Below are 15,746 nucleotides of genomic sequence, written 5' to 3'. Positions count from 1 at the left end.
CTTTTCACGTTTGAACATTTAGTAATTTTCTGTAATATTAGACTTGTTTTTAAATGTTTGCACAATCATGTCTCATCATTATTTTCTGGACTGGTGGTTAGACGTTGGAGCTCTAGTAGAGCAAACACACAAGCTTCCAATAATGGTGACTGTACTGTTCCCATGTGCAAGAGTTCATTTGGACAGTCTGCCTTCTTTGTTAACGGGGCAAACTTATGGAACTCTCTGCCTACTGGCTTAAAACTGGAGTCCAATGCCAACGTCTTCAACAGAGGACTAAAAGTATGGCTGAAATCAAAGCAGCAGTGCTCACATATGTAGACGCGGACTGGTTTTGTTGTTTTGATCATGGACTCTTGTTCTGGTAACTATACTGTTCATTGTATTATTTTAGAAAAGCCTCAATGGACTAGTGTTGAAAACTAGAACTTGTGCTATAAACACGCAAAACAACACACCTGGTCCAATGTAGCTGTGGTGTCCATTTTATATACAAGTTTTCATTCATTCATTCATTCATTCATTCATTCATTCATTCATTCATTCATTCATTCATTCATCATTCATCAATTAATTAATTAATTAATTAATTAAATTCATTAATTCATTCATTAATTCATTCATTCATTCATTCATTCATTCATTCATTCATTCATTCATTCATTCATTCATTCATTCACCAAGCACTTCTTTCTTCCCTGATGTATTCTGATGCCTTTTATTGGTACTTTCTGCCACAAGGACAGATCTGGAGCTTCTCTCCCTCTACCACTCTACCCCTGCCCTCCATTGACGCATCCATCTTATTCATAGTGCTGTTCTCTATGGTTCTAGTTCTCATCTGACTCATAGTGCTGTTCTCTATGGTTCTAGTTCTCATCCAACTCATAGTCCTGTCCGTTCCATGGTCTGTAATCATGTGATCTGCCTGTGAGTCATCTTCCGCCCCTGCTCTCGCAGACTCTAGGTATTTTTCCTGTATGATGTCACTTTTTGGGGCTTTTCACTTACAGCGAAATTAAACTGCTGGGGAACTGTTGAGAACCCTCCCCCATGTCGAGAACCACTGCTCTAAGCTATTTCTAATGAGCACCGTTGTTTTAACGACACTGATTTGATATAAAACAAACCTTCAGTCATAAAAAAAGACATTCAATCACCACAAGCCACAATGTAAAAGCCCTTTTAGAGGGTACATTCAGTGGTACACACGTACCGCGAAGCGTTCTAATGAGTATATCGTCTTAACCACATCAGTTCGATGCAAAACGATGCAAAACAAGGTCGGCCCGGCTGCCACGGAGTGAGAGCCCTGGTAGCAGACGTGTTAATGAGTGGCCCCCCGTCTTTATTAGTTTGGCTTCCTTTGTATAGGTCACAGTGTCTGTCTCACAGCTCACACAGACTGGAACCCAGTCCCTCTGCGTATATAAAACAGCCTAATTGACGGATGGAATGAGTCCTGGCATATGGTTAGCTTTCAGCGGTGTGGGTGGTGTTCTTCTTGGACCTGACCGCCTCCCCTTCCTCCTTCCGTTTCCCCTAATTCAATATTGGTAAATGTGTCCCCCTCATAAAATATAGCTAATATGAAAGACAGGTAGGAAATAAGGGTGGTGTAGTGGTTAACACTGTCGACCTCACAGCTAGAAAGTCCAGGGTTCGATTCCTGCTTGGGGACCAGGTTGCCGCGTTGCCAGTTACCCAGGTGGGGTATCTCCCGGGCCTTTCTGTGTGGAGTTTGCATGTTCTCCCCGTGCTCGCAAGGGTTTCCTGTGACGTCTGCATACATTTGAATATCTACAAGGGGTTTTTAATGGGTGCTGAGAGACCCTTGGATAAAATATCCTACAAATAAGTTTCACAACGAAACGGACCGCGTGGACTTTCAGTTCAAGCCAAACCCTGGAGAATATCAAAACCAGGATCTCAGCAGTGAGGAGAAAGAGCGAGCCGGCTACCCCACAGTGTGGAACACAGAGCTCACACACACACACAGAGCTCACACACACAGAGCTCTCACACACACACACACACACACACACACACACACACACACACACACACACACACACACACACACACACACACACACACACACACACACACACACACACACACACACACACACACACACACACACACACACACACACACACACACACACACACACAGAGCTCTCACACACAGAGCTCTCTCTCACACACACACACACACACACACACACACACACACACACACACACACACACACACACACACACACACACACACACACACACACACACACACACACACAGAGCTCTCACACACACACACACACACACACACACACACACACACACACACACACACACATACACACAGAGCCCACACACACACACACACACACACACACACACACACACACACACACACACACACACACACACACACACACACACACACACACACACACACACACACACACACAGAGAGACACACAGAGACACACACAGAGACACACACACACACACACACACACACACAGAGACACACACACACACAGAGCTCACACACAGAGCTCACACACACACAGAGCTCACACACACAGAGCTCACACACAGAGCTCACACACACAGAGAGCTCACACACACACAGAGCTCACACACACAGAGCTCACACACACAGAGCTCACACACAGCGCTCACAGAGACACACACACACACACAGAGCTCACACACACAGAGCTCACACACACACACAGAGCTCACACACACAGAGCTCACACACACAGAGCTCACACACACAGAGCTCACACACAGCGCTCACACACACAGTGCTCACACACACAGAGCTCACACACACACACAGTGCTCACACACACAGAGCTCACACACACACACAGTGCTCACACACACAGAGCTCACACACAGCGCTCACACACACAGAGCTCACACACACAGAGCTCACACACACACACAGAGCTCACACACACTGTATATATCCCTCCACAAGCAAACACCGCCAGGGCCCTGGCAGAGCTACAAGATCATCTCAATGATCAATGTCCAACAAAAATCAGATTAAACATCCGGACGCAGCGATGATCGTAGCTGGTGATTTCAATCAGGCGAATTTGAAAAAAGTGATGCCGTCCTTTTTTCAACACATCGCCTGCTCCACAAGAGGAGGAAACACACTCGACCACTGCTACACCCCGTTCAGAGCCGGCTACAAGGCTGTAGCGGCTCCACCATTGACGGGGGCTACAAGCTCATCCGATCACGACTCCATTATCCTCATTATGGCTTATAAAAAAAGATCACGTGACGCCGTCGTGTCACGTGAGAGAAAAAAATGGACGACCAATCAGAGGCCACGCTTCAGGACGCGCTTGAGGATGTTGACTGGAATATGTTTCAAGGAAGCGCCAGTGACGTCAGCGAGTTCGCCGACAGCGTTATCTGCTTCATCACAACACTGGCTGATAGTATTGTACCCACAAAGAAGGTGCGGGTGTTCCCAAACCAGAAACCGTGGGTGGACAGTACTATCAGAGCAGCTCTGAAATCCCGCACCACTGCCTACAACCTGGGCAGAGAGTCAGGAAACATGGAAGAGTACAAGGCTTCAGTCTATACTCTGCGCAAGGCTGTAAAACTTGCAAAACGGACATATGCTGATAAACTGGAGACACAAATGGCACAAAACGACACAAGAGGCTTATGGCGGGGACTGAGGACAATAACTGGGGAGCGACGACGCCTCTCTCGCGGACAAACTCAACTCTTTCTACGCTCGGTTTGGTGTAGACAGTGGCGCCGCTAGCTCAACGGCTAGTGACGTCACTGGCGCGCCGGCTGTTGTGGAGGGGGGGGGGGGGGGGGCAACCGCGCGGGGGCGGGAACGCTCTCTCGTTGTCGGAACACAGTGTGAGAAGAGCATTTATGCAGGTGAACACCAGAAAAGCTGCTGGCCCAGATGGTATAACAGGACCCATACTTAAGTCCTGTGCCAACCAGCTAGCCCCTGTGTTCACTGCCATATTTAATCAATCCCTGGCGGAGTCAGTGGTCCCTGCCTGCTTCAAGATGTCTACCATCATCCCTGTACCAAAGAAACCCTCCCCAACATGTCTCAATGACTACTGACCGGTGGCACTCACCTCTGTGGCCATGAAATGTTTCGAGAGGCTGGTCAAGGATCACATTAAGCCTCCCTCCCCAGTGATATGGACCCCATGCAATTTGCATACAGGCCAAACAGGTCCACTGACGATGCGGTCTCCCAAGTACTGCACAGCACCCTCTCTCACATTGACCGCCAGAAGGGGGGCTATGTGAGACTGTTGTTCATTGACTACAGCTCAGCGTTCAACACCATAGTCCCCACCAGACTGGTGGACAAGCTGATCGAGCTGGGTCTGAGCTCCGCTCTGAGCGCCTGGATACTGGACTTTCTGAGCGAAAGGCCCCAGGCGGTTAGGGTGGGGGGTCAGACCTCCAACACCATCACCCTGAGCATCGGGTCCCCCCAGGGCTGTGTTCTGAGCCCCCTGCTGTACTCACTATACACACACGACTGTGTGGCCAAGTTCAGCTCCAACTCCATAGTGAAGTTTGCGGACGACACAGTGGTGGTGGGGCTGATCTCGGACAACGACGAGAAGGCCTACCGGGAGGAGGTTGAGGTACTGGAACGCTGGTGCCAGGACAACAGCCTGCTCCTGAACATTGGTAAAACCAAGGAGCTGATCGTGGATTATAGGAGAGGACAGCAGGAGACACACACACCACTGAGGATAAACGGGGCTACCGTGGACAGGGTGAGCAGCTTTAAGTACCTGGGGGTCCACATCTCAGAGGATCTGACATGGTCAACACACATAGACTCAGTCGTAAAAAAGGTGAAGCAGCGCCTCTACCACCTGAGACAGTTAAGGAAGTTCAGAGTATCTGGGAAGATACTCCAGTCCTTCTACTCCGGAGCTGTAGAGAGCATCTTGACTGGAAACATCACTACCTGGTATGGAAACAGCACGGCACAGGACAAGAAGGCCCTACAGAGAGTGGTGCGCTCAGCCGAGCGTACCACAGGTATTGCACTACCACCCCTGCAGGTTCTATACAACACGAGGTGCAAATCCAGAGCCTGCAGAATAATGAAAGACCCACACCACCCCAACAACAGCCTGTTCATGCTGCTGAGGTCAGGCAGACGCCTGCAAACCCCAGCTACTAGGACAGAGAGGCTTCGGCTCAGCTTCTTCCCCCAGGCCATCAGAGCCTTGAACACTGAACTCTCCACACACAAGCACACATGAGCACACACACGACACACACACTGTACACGCTCACACACTAGCAGCCACTTTAACATGAGCAAGCACACACTCATGCTGCACACGCCCACACTTATGGCCACTAAGGAAAGGTCACTTTAAAAATAGTATAGTATAACCTGAGATTGTATAAAATAGCAATGTACAGAAAGACCCAGTGCCTCATCCGTAGCTAACAGTGTATTGCACTAACACAGGACCAAGCATGTCCTTCATGCTCTGTAAATAACTATGTACAAATACCGATATGCCCTACTATGTTACTTGTTATTATTATTGCACAATATTGTTTTATTGGATTCTATTATATGCTGTTACTACTGTATTGCACATCGTTGCGGGCAAGACCACCCGCATTTCATTGTATACTTGTATGCCGTGACAAATAAAACTCTTGACTTGACTTGACTTGACACACACAGAGAGCTCACACATACACAGCGCTCACACAAACACAGAGCTCACACACACAGAGCTCACACACACACACAGTGCTCACACACACAGAGCTCACACACACAGAGCTCACACACACACAGAGCTCACACACACATAGAGCTCACACACACACAGAGCTCACACACACAGCGCTCACACACACACAGAGCTCACACACAGCACTCACACACACACACAGAGCTCACCACACACACACACACACACACACACACACACACACACACACACACACACACACACACACACACACACACACACACACACACACACACACACACACACACACACACACACACACACAGAGCTCACACACACAGCGCTCACACACACACAGAGCTCACACACACACACAGCGCTCACACACACACACAGAGCTCACACACACACACAGCTCATTTGGTTTGTAGTCATATGAGGAGAGGACATCCAGAGCTCTCAAGGAGTGTTGAAATTTCCAAAAACGACATTACCTAGCGCCGATTCCAGCTTCCTGCAAGCAAATTACTTGTGTATGAATTTCCTTTATTTCTCTTACTTTTCCAGATTATCTACCACTAAACTGAACATTATTGGCATATATTGGAGCGCAGTTAGTGTGTCTACCTTCTGTCAACGTTTAGCAACCATCCATGTTGCAATCCGATTCAAAATGGCAAAAATAAAATTCAGTGCTGTTAGTGTTATGTAGAGGGCCACGACTCTGGGTCTTCCTTGCCTGATATAATGTTCTCTCAACACTCCCAGGCTTTCTCGGCCTTTGTCTTTAGTGTCGCGGAATATCAGCCCCAAGCTTGTCTCGTCGAGCAGTGGTACTAACTCACAGTATGCATCTGCATTACGCTTGTCGTCCAGGGCTTGTGCTTCCGCCGTCAGGTCTCCCGTGGGGGCCGTCAAGATCGTCGTCTTCAGTAACACACCGTGCATGCAGCATAACATGCGCTCTTCCCAGAGCTCATAGTCCTCTGCCTTTCCATTGAATGAGGGCCATTTGCTCCTTCCTTTTGTCGCCACGAGTTTGAAGACGGGGTTCTCCCCCTCGCCTCCGTTGGGCTCAGCAGGCTCCGTCTCCCCTGGTGCCGCCTCCCCGGGGCTCTGCACGCTGCTCTCCGGGCGGGTCCGCTTGCACTCCAGCAGCAGTGCGTCGGTGGGGTCGGTTCCCCGCTTCCTCTTGACGCGCAGGATCGTCGTGTTGGATTCCATGTTGCTCTTTTGATGGTGGGCGTAACTTTAGCTCTTGTTGGTATAGCCTTTAGCCATGCGGTGCTCCCGGCGCTAAACTAGCCTATACTTCAGCTAAACTTGCTACTAGGACTGCAACGATTAGTCGACATAATCGACGATGTCGATTATAAAAAAATCGTTGACGAGGAATTGTTGCGTCGATTAGTCATTAAAAAATTAAAATTAAATTATTGTAATTTTTTTTTCTTTTTTTGCACTACCTATCTTTGTGAAAGTGGCTTCTCAGCTCTGGTCCAGCCAGCTGAAGACTTCTTAGCTTAACATAACAGACCGACAGTAAGTTTGGGGGAACTAATGGGATAACTGGGGATGTTGTTTGGTCCTGACAAGAGTCTCAAAGCAACTCTGAGGTCATGCTCAATGTCCAATCTGTTCCTCTGCTCTGTCTTCAGCTGGACCAGAGCTGAGAAGCCACTTTCACAAAGATAGGTAGTGCAAAAAAAAAGAAATTTATATACCAAAATAGTCATTAGTTGCAGCCCTACTTGCTACCCTTATTATTTCGCCCCTGCGTGATCTGGGCCCATAACCTGTTGACAGAATTGGCTATGGGGCGACAATAATATACTCATGAGCCCACTTTAAGGACCGTCCACGTATGTGTTTCGGTGCCATGCGTTGTGGACCAGAGCCACGTATATAGCCGTGGCAAGTTGTTATTGTTTTATTCCATATTTATAACCAGTGTTGTGCTAGTTACTGAAAAATAGTAACTCAGTTACTTTACTAGTTACTTCATTTCAAAGTAACTTCGTTACTGTACTAGTTACTTACACCCAAAAGTAATGCGTTACTGTGAAAAGTAACTATTTAGTTATTTAAAAAAAAATTAAAAATTAAAATTGCTCAAGTCCCATGCCCCATATACTCAAAATCGGTTGATCAACTTGACAGTTTCCATTCACATCACCGAACTCTGCTAAGCAATGTGGTCTAGAGCGTTTCATTATATATTCCCTCCCCGCTGTATGTATATTTCTCTCCCACCCACCCACCCCCTCCTAATGTACAGTCCCCTCCCCATCATATGTATATACTCTGTCAGGATCTAGGGGTAACAGTACTGTATATTTGAATACCGCTTATGTCACAAATGTATCAGTACTAAATACCTATATGTCCCTATGCCATAAATGTCATGTATGTTGTGTATGTCATAAATGTCTATATGAATTGAAAATGGGGGACCCTGATGGAAACAAGACAAACGTCTTTCTCAGGTCTGCATCCCCTTAACAATTGTATGTATTGAGCCGTACTGTATTGTACCCATTCTGCAATCTGTTAAATAAAGTTTTCATTCATTCATTCATTCATCCATTCATTAATTCATTCATAACCATCTTGCAGCGTTGTTTAAGATATCAATCAAAGCATTGCAACGTTAGAATAGTTAGGATATCAATTGTGCATGAAAGGACTATATTTATATTGTTTGATTAGTATTATGAGATTCCCTGGCAGATTTCGTACAGTCAAAATCCGTTGATCTTGAGTTTCAGTGAACACATTGCACTCACCGTCACCAGTCTGCGGTGGTCGAGATGTAACGTTAGTCCAGTTGACTCCAGCAGCCCTTCAAACATGTTCTTTATCTCGTTTCCATGTTGTATATTAATTATCTCTCCAAGTAGTTGCTAAATGGTTTGTTAGTTCGTTATTATTACTGCGTTCTTATTATGTAGATTCATAGCGAGCGTCCTCTTGTTGTTTACTAGAGCGTCTATTTCTTTCAGAACGTCAGTGGCCAATCAGAAGTGCGAAAACCAGAATGAGGCTACGGAAAGAAATAATAATAATAATAATACTTCGTTTTATATAGCGCCTTTCAGTCTACAGTAAACAAAACAAACGCAGGCGAAATAAGGACGCTCGCTATGAATCTACATAAAAAGAACGCAGTAACGAACTAACAAACCATTCAGTAACGTAAGTAGCGTTACTGAATTTCAAAAGTAATGCGTTAGAGTACTAGTTGCGGCAAAAAGTAACTTCGTTACTTTGTAACGCGTTAGTCCCAACACTGTTTATAACGCTATTAACGTCCGCGATCGAGATGCATGACCTACCCACATATTTGATTTTTGAAACATGCAATACCGGCCAGATCCGCTTAGGGGCGCCATCGCTCCACTGCAGTATCATTGAGGGCATTTGAAAAAAAAGATCTTTTCACTGTATGTGGGCGTTTCATATGAGCCTCGGTTCCAAACGAAGACCCTCCATCTTTGATCACGTTACCGATCAAAGCTTCCTGGAAAAAAGACGAGACGAAAAGCTTGATAAACCTTATATTCACGACGCTATAAAATGACAACCAACCGATGGATTTTTATTTTCTTTAAGCCATTATGAAGGCACGGTTTATGCACTCAAGTGACAATGAGAATGGACAGATAGCAATACTATAAATTATATATATAGCTCTTAGAAAGTACATCGGTTTGTAAACAAACCTCTGTCCTCTGAGGCATAAATCGCCGCAAGACTGTGGTCGCCAAAGTGTTATTAATCGGCGTGGTTTATTATTAATATTGGTTCATAGTACAGCAGCACATCAGGTCTCCTCTCCGTGAGAGGTAGATGGGGAAGAGCCAGAAGGGGGAGTCTGCATCAGCTTTTATACTCTACCTGGCGGTAACATTAAAAGCTCCGCCTATAGCGCCCTCCAGTGGAAACAGTTATGTACAGTCAGTGGAAACAGTTATGTACAGTTAGACAGTTACTTGCAATCCTACATATAACCTCTAACTTTAACAGAAACCATTTCAGAAGTACTTATAATTGTATTGATGTGCTGTATGATAAGAACATGATCTATATACATTTCGGTTGCTTTTGAGAGTTTAATATGGAATGTGAGGAATGTTTCCATGTGCTAGTGCACTTTAGCCTAATTTTGCATAAGTCAAATGGATGTTCCTACGTGCTGTGACATTGTAGCCTACTTTAGCTTAGCATAGCCAAAAGTAGCCTAATTGATTATCCATTCTAAAAGCAATGAAAGATGATAAAGCAATGAAAGATGATAAATAGCTTTTATTTTCTGAATGCCTGTTATGCAGGCCAGGTTTTTCCACCCCCGGGAAGAGTTCCCAGGAGTCCCGACCGACCACCACTCATCACGTGTGCCCACGTGGGACGAGGCAGTGTGCCGGACCGACACAAGATGGTGAGCCAACCCAAAGAACCTCAGATATAGATCAGGGCTATACCCAGGAGCCTGATCTGTTACCCCTGTTGCCTCAACAATCGGGTAGGATTGTGAATAGCCTTCCTCACACCCAGTGAGGAAGTGGATCAGGAATTAACGAACTAATTGAACTTGAGTCACAAGAACTTCCAAGGATATGAAGGTCATACTATCCTTTTCTATGATACGAACTGATTGAACTTGAACACAAGGACTTCCAAGGGCTTTTGACCCCGTTTCACCTTTTGTATTTTGATATTGTATTTTGATATTTGATTGATGCACATTGTATATATGGGTACTGATACTTCTCCTGTAAAGAGGGAGAGTTAAAGGGCCAATGCACCCGATAAGATACTTGAATACTGATACCTCTCCTGTATAGAGGGAGAGTTAAAGGGTCAATGCACCCGATAAGATACTTGAATACTGATACCTCTCCTGTATAGAGGGAGAGTTAAAGGGTCAATGCACCCAATAAGATACTTGAATCTCATTGATAACACATTGATTATAGTTGAATCGCTGATGGTTCTCCTGTAAAGAAAGATAGTTTAAAGGGTCATTTCACCTAATAAGGTACTTGCATTCCCTGCACACTTAAATGTTTAAATTAATAATACTTATCTACCAAACTGAAATGATAAACTGATATAGTTTACTGAAATGATAAACTAATATAGAGGTTACTGATCTGCATTTGCAGAAGAAAAGATAACGAGTTAACTCACGAAAAATGGATACATCTAATGTCCAACCTTAAACCTAGCTTTTAGCTAATGATAAGCTCAGAGATGTCTGAACTGAACCAAATGTGTTGATCCAATCAACCTATAACATGATATCGAACTAACCCTCCTGAAAGAAGGAGTGGTTAGAGAAAGAACCTAAAAAGGGATATTTCACACTACCTCACGTTACTCATTGTATGTATTGCAATTGTCTTAACAGCGCTGCTGTTAAGAATAAATACCGGTCACTGTTATAACCTTGTTTCTGGTCTACTATTCCTTTTACTGGGTATATCACTGATCTCCTCATTCGAATCTAGAACTGGTCCGTGGCGAACAGCTGTTACTGTTAGTGACACAAGTGCTACATATGCATTTTCTTTTGAAAGTGGTTACCAGTGGTTACAGGCAGCCATACTGGAAGAAAGAAAGCATTCAAACATTCCGTGCTTGGCCTTTGTTAAAAGTTGGTATTTATATTTACGTTTATGACTGAAGTTGTACACCATAGTAAAAGTTCCTTGAGGATTTCATGTGAGTGAAAGTGAAACAACTATGACTATGAACTAGGCGTTGCGTCGTCTGCTACGTCGAACACAGAATGTACACAACTGACCTTAATTATGTGTATGAAAGTATGAATGTAGATATCATTTAAATAGTTTATGTAAATATATATTTTTTTTTTTACCAGAACCTACAGTCCACTGTGTAGTGAGAGGGGACTCTATTAACAGCTGGGAGAACAGACAAGAAAGATGAACGTTTTGTACGTTTGCCATGTTGTTTCACTAAGTTCACACATTTCAAGTGTCAGTGATGTAACTTTCAGAATGAATGATTTTGTTCCTGGAAGGAACGCTACAAGCCTGAGGGTCTGACTTGCAAATATCTAGCAATGACAGCATCCCAGTGAGCTCGCTTGATCTTCAATTAGTATTCAAATAGTTCCCAGTGACTATCGAATAGCAATTTTGTGAGTTTAGCCCCCATCCGTCTCAATTACCTATGTTTAAACAGGATTTTTAACTTTGCACCTTGTCTTGTGATTTTAAATGTATGACAAAACACGGTCTCATCAGAAAATGTAAATAAAGTACTAATCAACCACAGGAAAAAAGGTACATAATGTACGTTCGTTATGTTATAGCCATAAGTAATATATTAAAAAAAGTACATATATTTACATTTCGTATCGGCAAAAGTCCAAAGCAAACAACCAGGAGTCGAACTAACAATGACTAACAGATGACTGCTCTACCTCCCGAGTCACTGTCAACCCCCCAATATGTACAATACAGTATGTATTGCAATTACAATAATACCTTTTTTCCTGTGGTCGATATGTACTTTCTTTACATATTTTAAGCGAGATCGGGCTGGAATTGACTCGAACTTCAACTTGAACTTACAACAAGGGGTATAACTGTACATCCAGACGGTTTGAAGCAGTGTGTGAACGAATTCAGAGTGAATGGAAGGAGGCAATCGGGGCAAAGAGGCTGCTTAGATTTTGGCAGTTTGATCTAGTGGAAAATGTTTCAACCTGAGTGAGAAATTCGCCTGCTATAATATGACGAATATAAAATACACAGCTATGCTGTTATGTAGTCTATAAATGCTGAGTAGATTACATTCAGGCTATGTTCACACTGCAAGCCTTAGTGCTCAATTCTGATGTATTGCTATTGTTTAGCTGTTCACATTCTTTTTCAATTGTGGCCAATATCAGATTCCATTGTGAACTGGTTATGCTCCTGAACTGACCCACATGCACAATGAACAAAACAACTATACAAATATGTCGATCTAGCGCAGGGGTCTCAAACTCAATTTACCTGGGGGCCGCTGGAGGTAGAGTCTGGGTGAGGCTGGGCAGCATCAAATATTCCACAAAAAAAGGGTTTCAAGTATTCAAAAAAAAAGTACAACTGATCCAATCTTCTCAATCTTTAGCAATAACATTTCAGAACATGAACAGTTCTTAAGAACATGAACAGTTCTTCAGAACATAGGCTTCTCAGTGGTGTCAGTGGACTCATCCACAGCTATGGAAATGCACTGTGCATTTTTTTTATTCTATCACAAAGCTGTTTAATCAAATCACCAGCCAGTATTTCAGTTATTCTGGTTGCTGTGCTATCTGAGGGGGATTTGCTTTTGTTTGCCTTCAAACATGGTCTCCATCACTTCAGTCATACATTATTTTATTATGTATGCATCAGAGAGAGAGAATGGCTTCTTGCCACTGAGTGAGGACTTGGTTGCTTTTTCTCGTTGTGACATAGATTTAACAATAATTCTGCTTGCAGCTTGATATGATGATTTCATTCCATTTATTTTTGTGGTTCTTAGCAGTGAATTTTGATGAAAGGTTGCATTAAAATAACTGTTTTGTTTCCTAGTGGTGTTTCAAATTGCCACCCTTCACAAGAGCTACCGTTTCTTGGCATATTAGTCACATTGGTTTGGTGCTGGGACTCAGGATGAACGCATATTTTTCAGTCCATTCACCTTTGAATTGCAGTCGACTTTTCTTTTACTAACCATCTTTGAACATGCCATATTTTTCTGCTGGCTGCCTCTGCCTGCTGGCGTAACTAGGCTAATAGCTACATTTATCTCACAGAGATAAAACTGGGAGCGAGGCTACTGTAGATGCGCTGTCAACTCTGCTCTGACTCGGACTGTTTAAGACCCGCCCTAATCTGCATCTGCTTCACAGACTGTGGGTGAGGGGGGAAAACGCTGACGGGACGCTGAATGTGATTGGACCAGAGCAGAGTACACAGACACAGAGTGGCAGTGCAGCCGGACATGCAGAGCACTGCTCGCAGAGAAGATAGCGAGGATGCATTTGCCTTCCACTTTACTTGGTATCACTCAGGAATCACGTTTCAACCAAGTCACTAACTTAACGTTGCTGTCATGAGCCTGCGCTATGGTAGCCTACAAGTGATCAAATAAATAAAACTTCCAACTCTCGGCCAACGACTCGGCAAACAGTTGCGCGCAGGCCGCATTAACACTAAACTTTGATGTCAAGTAGGGGGCCGCAAAATATCATCCCGCGGGCCGCAATTGGCCCGCGGGCCGCGAGTTTGAGACCCCTGATCTAGAGGGACGTAAAAGTCACATGAAAGTCGCATGATCCAAATCAGAATTGAAAAGATCAGATTCCATGTGATTTGTGCTGTTCACACTGAGTCACATATGAGCTCAATTAAATCATATTTTTGCCACTTGTGCCTGCAGTGTGAACGTAGCCTTAGAAATAACAGATTGTATTCTGTCTGAACAAATGGTAACGGTCTGGAACAGGGTTTACTGCACTCTCGATACTGCCACCTAGCCGGATCTGGCTGGTACTGCATCCTCGGGGTCCCAGTATGCCTTTTAATGGCAACATACATGTCCGTGACATTGAATAGAATATTAAAATCGGAAAAAATAAAAACAGACCAAATAACGAGTTTACTTGTTGTTGGCATTCAATGCATGGCGCCCAATAACGAGTAAACTCATTGTTGGCGGGTAATGAGTTAAACAGAAGGTTTTGTAGATACAGTACTGAATTCTGCCATCCGGAGCCATGCAATTTGAAATATTACTATAGAATATAGAATATGAGGCCTATAAATTACCTTATTATAGCCAACTATGGATCGAGCCAAATCTACTCTTTCCAATGGCAGAGTTCAATTTGGATTTAGTATCACCAGGCGTGCATGAAGAACAGATAATGAAATCTACTGTATGTACAGTATTTTTTTTATTCTTGCAACAGCTCTGCCATTTTGAAACTCGACTGTTACATTTAGGCTTGTGTTGACATTGCACCTGTCAAAACGTGTGCCCAAGTCATTGTTTGTGTGTTCCAGTTCGTTAAAGTGGAACTATTTTGCAATTGTTTTCACTATTGGGCAATTTTACACAATTCCTGTGACTGTGAGTCTATGGAACACATCTGTTTTTTTTTCAATAAAATTCATTGTTATGTATTTTTAATCAAGTACTTTGGTGCACTACTTTCTGCCCTTGCAAAGTCCAAGCTGTTTTTGGCTGGGCTCCCGCCCATACTCGCAATGCGCTTTGAGTGACAGTCACCCACCTGCACTGGCAGATACCTTTGGGGGGAGAGAGAGAGAGAGAGAGAGAGAGAGAGAGAGAGAGAGAGAGAGAGAGAGAGAGAGAGAAGAGAGAGAGAGAGAGAGAGAGAGAGAGAGAGAGAGAGAGAGAGAGAGAGAGAGGGAGAGAGAGAGAGAGATAGAGAGAGAGAGAGAGAGAGAGAGAGAGAGAGAGAGAGAGAGAGAGAGAGAGAGAGAGAGAGAGAGAGAGAGAGAGAGAGAGAGAGAGAGAGACAGACAGAGAGACGAGAGCACAGAGCACGTGTGTGTGCATGTGTGAGTGGCTCGAGTTGCGAGTGTGTGTAAAAAGCAGGGGCATAGGAGAGAACGCTCCGAGACTTGCACCGTATGAGCCTCTCTATCCTGAGAGAGAGAGAGCGAGCGAGAGAGAGAGAGAGAGAGAGAGAGAGAGTGTGAGAGAGAGAGAGAGAGAGAGAGAGAGAGAGAGAGAGAGAGAGAGAGAGAGAGATGAGAGAGGAGAGAGAGAGAGAGAGAGAGAGAGAGAGAGAGACAGATTTGTATAGATCGTTGTATATTGTTGTCAACAAATCTACTATGGTTGAGGAGCCGGTAAAAAACAAGCATCTCACATTTTTCTGAATGTGGGTACATAAAAAAAAAGCTGTGACAATAAAATAATCAAAATCTGAATCTGAATCAGAATCTGAATCT

The 15,746-nt window shown here is 44.2% G+C and overlaps 1 protein-coding gene across 1 annotated transcript in view; it reads right to left on the bottom strand.

Annotated features, from left to right (window-relative positions):
- The window catches only part of hpse2 (heparanase 2), a gene marked incomplete at both ends in the record, with an annotated part of 232,999 nt that overhangs the window by 159,960 nt on the left and 57,293 nt on the right, over positions 1-15,746 (bottom strand). The gene's annotated exons all lie outside the window — the stretch shown is intronic.

This window comes from Notolepis coatsorum (genome assembly GCF_963971535.1).
Source record: "Notolepis coatsorum genome assembly, chromosome: 9".
NCBI classification, from domain to species: Eukaryota; Metazoa; Chordata; class Actinopteri; order Aulopiformes; family Paralepididae; genus Notolepis; species Notolepis coatsorum.
The sequence above is the reverse complement of the archived record's forward strand: the minus strand, read 5'-3'. Positions and strand labels throughout refer to the sequence as shown.